The sequence below is a fragment of the Euprymna scolopes genome, chromosome 40 (assembly GCF_053919585.1).
Source record: "Euprymna scolopes isolate OS-2025 chromosome 40, ASM5391958v1, whole genome shotgun sequence".
NCBI lineage: Eukaryota > Metazoa > Mollusca > Cephalopoda > Sepiida > Sepiolidae > Euprymna > Euprymna scolopes.
The window spans coordinates 27,638,114-27,644,998 of record NC_136521.1 but is presented as its reverse complement, the minus strand read 5'-3'; positions in this window follow the sequence as shown (position 1 = coordinate 27,644,998).

Below are 6,885 nucleotides of genomic sequence, written 5' to 3'. Positions count from 1 at the left end.
TCATGCTCGATAATATAAGTTTATATATATATGTGTGTGTGTGTGTGTGTGTGTGTGTGTGTGTGTGTGTGTGTGTGTGTGTGTGTGTGTGTGTGTGTGTGTGTGTGTGTGTGTGTGTGTGTGTGTGTGTGTGTGTGTGCTGACCGTAAATGAAAGCTTAATATTTCTGTGTTTGGTATTAGATTTATAAGAATCCAAGTTAGCAAATGCTGAAAAAATAAAAGCAACAAGTAAATAAATAATAAATTACAAAAATATTTATAAGTCACTCAGCATACCCTGTTTAGCACAGGGTATGCTGAGTGAATATTTTTGTAATGTTTAAACCGAAGTTTTTTTGTTTTTGTTTTTTTTTTTTTAGAAAAATATGTTAGAATTTTTTTTTTACAAAGAAAAAAGAAATTTAAAAAAAAAAGGAAATTCTGATGGAATTAAGGTAAACTGAAAAGTTTTACCAAACTGTACACGGAGACATTTTATTTGGATTTATTTATTGATGTTTTTTGTTTGAACTTTGGAGTTTTGCTCTTGTTTTTATTTTTTTTGTTTTTTGTTTTTTTACTTCGGTACAGGTTTTATTGTGGTATGGGAAGATATGTAGTGAAGTCACTGACATGTATGTGCCAGCAGCTGTATTTCGCGTGTTGTAAATAACCAAGCCGTGGCATAAATGTGACGTCACAGCGAGATCGAAGGAACCGGGGGCGGGAAGCCAAGAGAAAAAGCATTTGTCGACGGGGGAGGAGAAAAAGCATGTGTACAAACGGAATAGGTTTTAATCACCCGTGGCGGCATGATGGGATTTTTAAGCACGTGTCAGTTCGACAGGAACTTTTAAACAAGATGTGAGCTTCGTTAATGCTCCGGACTTCTACCAAAATTCTCAGACGACCATGTAGTGTGGGGCGAGCTGCAAAAATAGTAGCTGGTTGCACCTGCGAACTGGGGAAACTGTTAACTGTCTTCGATAGGAAAAGTAAAAATTCGACCATATTATTGCTGGCTTGAAAATACGTGTCGGGCGGCTTGGTGTGGATCGGTAATAGATGCTTTTTCTTTCAACTAAAAACAATCGATCTCTTTGTTTTGTTTCTTTGCGAGACTTTCTTATAAATGTCGGATCAGCGTTAAAATGTAACGACCACATTACATAGTGTTCTGATCTTAGTTGTTATTTTCACAATGTTTTAATCAATGTAACTTCCAACATTCTTCAGATGTATGTTGTTGAACTCGGGAATATTTCTTGTCGAATTCGGGAATCTGTACGGAATGTAAACGAAGTCTACATGGGTAGCATGCTCTTATTCCGTCAGATATAACTGAATCGCAGTTCTAAGTAATTTGCACTTATATTTTCAGTGCCCGCACTGAGGATTAAACCTTCAACCTCCAAAAGAGTGAAACTTAAAATTGAATTTTGCAAATACTTTATCCACTACATGATAGGTGAAGCTATACTGAAACAAAGTCACAACTTATATTGACCGGAACGAGAGATGAGAACAATAGTCCGAATAACACAAATGTTTATTTATTCAGAAATTTTGGTTACACATTTGCTAGAATCATCAAATTAGTAAAAATTGCCGAGTGTTTCGTTGTCAATTTCATATATAAATGTACGTATTCTTTTGAAATGTTTTCATAAAGCGGAGTTAATAATGGTCTGTCGTGTCTTATTTAGTAAAATCATGTCTGTAACTTTCTTGTACGTACGAGCATCCAACTTCCCTAACACTTTGTTCTTTTCTTAACGTTGACGCCTTGTATTGTATCCGCTTCGATCGAGCACAATATTTTTATATGAATCAGAACTTTTTCATCTTCTTTTCCTGTGGATGCCACGTCAATAGAAATGGAATTGAACGGAGCAAGTGAACCTGAACGAGAATTCGTCGGAATGACAAAGAAAATGAAAAATATCTCAGCGTATCTCGTCTTTCTCGTGTACACATGATAAGCAAATCTTTGTGTAAGGAATAAAAGCACCACGAGTTGGTTCATAAATCAAGGGAATAGATATGAACTGAATTGCTCGTTCTGATTTACAAACATTCTTCTGTTCCAACTTGCGGCTTCCCTCGTCCATCACATCCGGTAAGAAACGACTCGAAGATCTGCTCGACATTTTGCAAATTGTACCAATTTACTAAGAAGGCATTACGTGTAGCAAATTGATCTTGGAAATTTATTATAACTCTTTTGATTTATTCTAATAAGCATGACAAATAATCAGTGGCCATTTTGGTTTCTCTGGAATATTTCATTTCAGACGTTAATTATTACATAGTTTGTCATATCCCAAATCTCTCTCGCATATATATATATATATATACATATATATACATATATATATATATCATTAGTAAACAATTCCAATACCACAAGTATAACATTCATAGTGTTTATTGCTACATCTTACACGTGTTTCGTTGAATGATATATATTGACCAAACAACTGATAATATAGACACATAGAAATCCATTAAAAAAATTACAGTTTCGTATTTCTCCTTTAATTGGAAATCTCATGTGATTAAACTATATTTTTAAACTAAATATTTAGGAATAAAATTATTTACGGTTTATTGACTGAATTGTCGACCTTTTTTTTTTATTAAATACGAGAAATCTTAGAAATGGAGTTTAGCATATATTAAAAAGATGGCGGTATATCCGCTTCAATCTTTTCCTAATGACATCTGTGTTCTTTTTGGAATGATCTATATATGATTTATAAGTAAGTTTTTTTTTTCATTTTTACTCTTATGACTTTAAAAGAAGTCTATGTCTTGTTTCACCTTTGGTATTTTTCAAACAAAACGCTGTAATTTGTATAGCTATCTGATAGGTTATTTCGTCAATCTATGCCATTAAACAAAAACACATGCAAAACGTAACATACAACTGATAAAATAATGTTATACTTGTGGTATTGGAATTGTTAGCTAATGATATATTTGCTCCTAAAGTACAAATCCATAATTTTTTTCAAACAATTTTATTGAAATTACATTTCTGAATTTTTTAGATGAGGATTAGTTATTCGTATTATTTGGATTCCCGAGTTTGACAAGATACACATGAAGAAGGTCGGAGGTTACATCGACCGAAACGCTGTGAAAATGACGTTCGTAATGATAACAGTAGTCCGATGAATCCAAATAATACGAATTTCATTGAATATATACATTAAAAGTATAGACATATTTTGGTACTCTTGCATAATTTGACCCGAATTCTCGTGATTTCCCGTCAAGCCCGGATCGGGCGAGACCGGCAATCATCGGTATCAGCTGACCGTTGTTCAAATGTTGAAACGCTAATTCGACTTTAAAAAGTTTTTTTTAATGTTTTTAGTAATTTTTTAATTTATGATTAGTTACTTTTAATGATTTATTTATTTTGAATTTTTTTTTTTGTACTTCAATTTCTGGGAGTTTGATTAGCCAATGAAAAAGCGAGTTGTAAATGAAAGCAGACGACATTCGAATTGGAAGAAATCGACTGAACCCAAAAAAAAGCAGACAAACAACTATATTTTCAGACTCGCCAAACAAAAAATGACAGGCAAGGAAATAAATCTGTGCATGCTAGAAAAACAACGAACCATGTCGAGAGGATGTGGAAGGAAGCAAAACAGCGTAACAAGCAAGAATGCGAACCAGACTGAATAAAAATCTTGAAAATAAAATAAAAAAGAAGAAAAGAAAATACGGTTAAAGAAAAACAAAAAAATGTACTTGCACCTAACATTTCTACGGGTAAACAACCTTTTCTTGAAGATAACACTATTTTTATATGTTATTTTTTGATAATTTGCATTTTTTTTGTATGTTTTGCTTTTTTCCTTAGTCTGCGTCTGTTACGCCACTCGGCTGTCACCGATGATTGCCGGTCTCACCCGATGCGGGCTTGACGGGAAATCATGAGAATTTGGGTCAAATTATCCAAGAGTATCCATATTTTAAATTGTCTCTGTGTGTACATTTCCCTACCAAACTACTCAGTCTTTTTGTTTAGACCAAAAATTGACGGAGAAGTTTGGTAGAGTCTACAAAGGTCAACTCTTGGCAGCATAATTGGCATCCAAAAACTGATTAAAAAACTTGCTGCATATCTGAATACACTTTATGTAAAATTTCAAATGTTTAGATCAAAAAGTTCGCTGAATAGTTTGCTAGAGACCGTAAAGGTAAAATCTTTTGAACTTTGACCCTTTGGAAGCTAAATTTTCGGTCAAAAACCGATTATAAATGTCTGAATACACTTTCTGAAAAAAATTCAAATGTTTAGACCAAAACTTGGCTGAGTAATTTGGTAGAGACCACAGAGGTTAATTTTTTTAAACTTTGTCCCCAATTATTACCCCTTAACATTTATTGTTTTGGACTAGAATCAAATTAAAAAGTTTGATTCATGTCCAAGTAACCTACATCTAAAATTTCAAGTGTTTAGACCCAAAATTGGCGGAGGAGTTTGATGGAGTTCTCAAAGGTCAAATCGTTGAACTTTGACCCCTTAACAACCAAATTTCCGGCCGAAAACCGATTAAAAAGAGTTTTTCGCATCTAAATGCCTCTTATCTGTAGTCTGTAGACAGAAAAATTGACTGAGTAGTTTGGTAGGAAAATGCACACACGGACGGACACACAGACAATTTCACAGTTTGGACCTTTGAAATGCCCGGTTTATTTAAAATTACCGTGGATTGGGGAAAAGAGTAACAGACTTTCCAAATAAATTCGCATAAGTATTTATGCCTGCTTTTATTCTGTGTCCTTGCGTTTGGTATATACTACGAGACCTGCATTTCCTTCTTTTGGCAAGGATACTTTGCCTTACATCCAACATAGCAATATTGTATATCAATTCAAATGCCAGTGCGATGCTGGTTATGTTGGGCGAACATCCTTGCATCTTTTGACTCGTATAAACCAGCACGTTCCATCGAAGATCAGACAAGGGAGGATGGAGTCTGGTAGTCTCCCTCCTTCTGCAGCCTTGGACTCTGCTATTGGTCAGCATTTGGTTGGCAACCCGTGTTGTGCCGATAGATATAAAATAGAATGGTTCGAGGTGCTACATAGAGCGGACTCCAGAAACCATTTAAAGATTTTGGAGTCTGTCTCTATTGCGGTGCGGAAACCTTCTTTGTGCCGGCAGAAACATCTAACGCATTGTTTCTCTTTGGGTAACTGTGAATCTTTTCTCCCGTTTTTCCCCTCGTTGTGCCAATATTTTAATCGATTTTTAAACGTTAATACACTTTATTTTAGAGTCCCCGTAATTTTTGGCACATTCAATAGTTCCCCATTGAACTCTTTACTTTCGACATAGTATTATTATTTTTACGCTATCGATTTTTTCCTGATGAGATGATAGCTGAAAGAGCTCTCGAGAGACTTCCGCCCATTATATTTAAATATATATATATATATATATATATATATATATATATATATATATATATATATATATATATATATATATATATATCATGGACATATATGCATGGATAGAATCTCATCTCTATTCATTATTAATACTTTCCCTACATTGGCATATTACAATCTCTCTATAAAACTTAAACGTTGTTACCACATTATTATTATTATTATTGTTGTTGTTGTTGTTGTTGTCGTCGTCGTCGTCGTCGTTGTTGTTGTTGTTGTTGTTGTTGTTGTTGTTGTTGTTGTTGTTGTTGTTGTTGTTGAGTACGAAATGTTTAAAAAGTTGAAAAAAAAATCCCAACATTTTGTAAGGATATATACCTCTCGGCTTGGTCATTATACTTAATTTTACGATTGAACAAATGGACATGTCAGGCTTATAGTTAATTTTAAACGTTTCCCTTTATATCACTATAAGATAAATTCCTCTCTATAATTATTTTATACATGCCCTGAACCCTAATTTTCAATGCAACACAGTTACCTCAATATATAAGCGTTAAGATATAAGGATACATAAATCACACAGTTGATATTAATTATGATACATCAACATACGATTTTATAAAATAAATAAATTTTAATAAGTTTTTCTTACACTTTACTTCATATTTTATTTTTACTATCCATAATATTAAACTAATAAACTAATAAAAGTTATAATTTTTATAAATTGGATATATTTAAAACATTAAAATGTAATTTTAATATATTTTATCATTATTTTATTTGGAGTTTTACTATTTTATTTATACTGAAAACTTGTATAAAATATTTATAAAGGAGATTAACCTATTATTATATGAAACTTAAATATTAGATTTCTTATAATAAAGCTTAATGAAATTTTAAATGAAATTTTATTTTTACTTCAAACTAAGTCTTTATCAACAAATTTAATCAAGATTACCTTTTACAAAATCGGCGTAAACATCCAATGACAAAATGGACATTAATCCCTAAACGAATTGCAAATAGTGGTAAAAGCATTGTTTTCTCCCATCTCCATCTTTAATATTTGACATCCAATTGGCAGATACACTTGTGGGCGTTCTGACATAATTTTAGTAATTAAGGTTACTTTTATTGAAACGAATTAAACTAGCGGCCCTTTTCTTATAAAAAATAATTCACATCCGGACGATTTTTTCTTTCTTTTTTTTTTCTCTTTATATTTTATACTCGGTTTTCATTTTCATTAAAAGAACTGGCATTGAATAAGAACGGAAGAATATTATCGCTTGACGATGTCTTTTAAGACTGAAACAATAGATTTATTGTGGTAATTTTGTTTAACTTAATTGTATAAAGTAATATCTTGCTTTTTTTAATCGAACACTGTTAAAATGCTCGTTGAAATCGAATTTTACTTTTGGATATTTTTAGCCTGCAATATATATATATATATATATATATATATATATATATA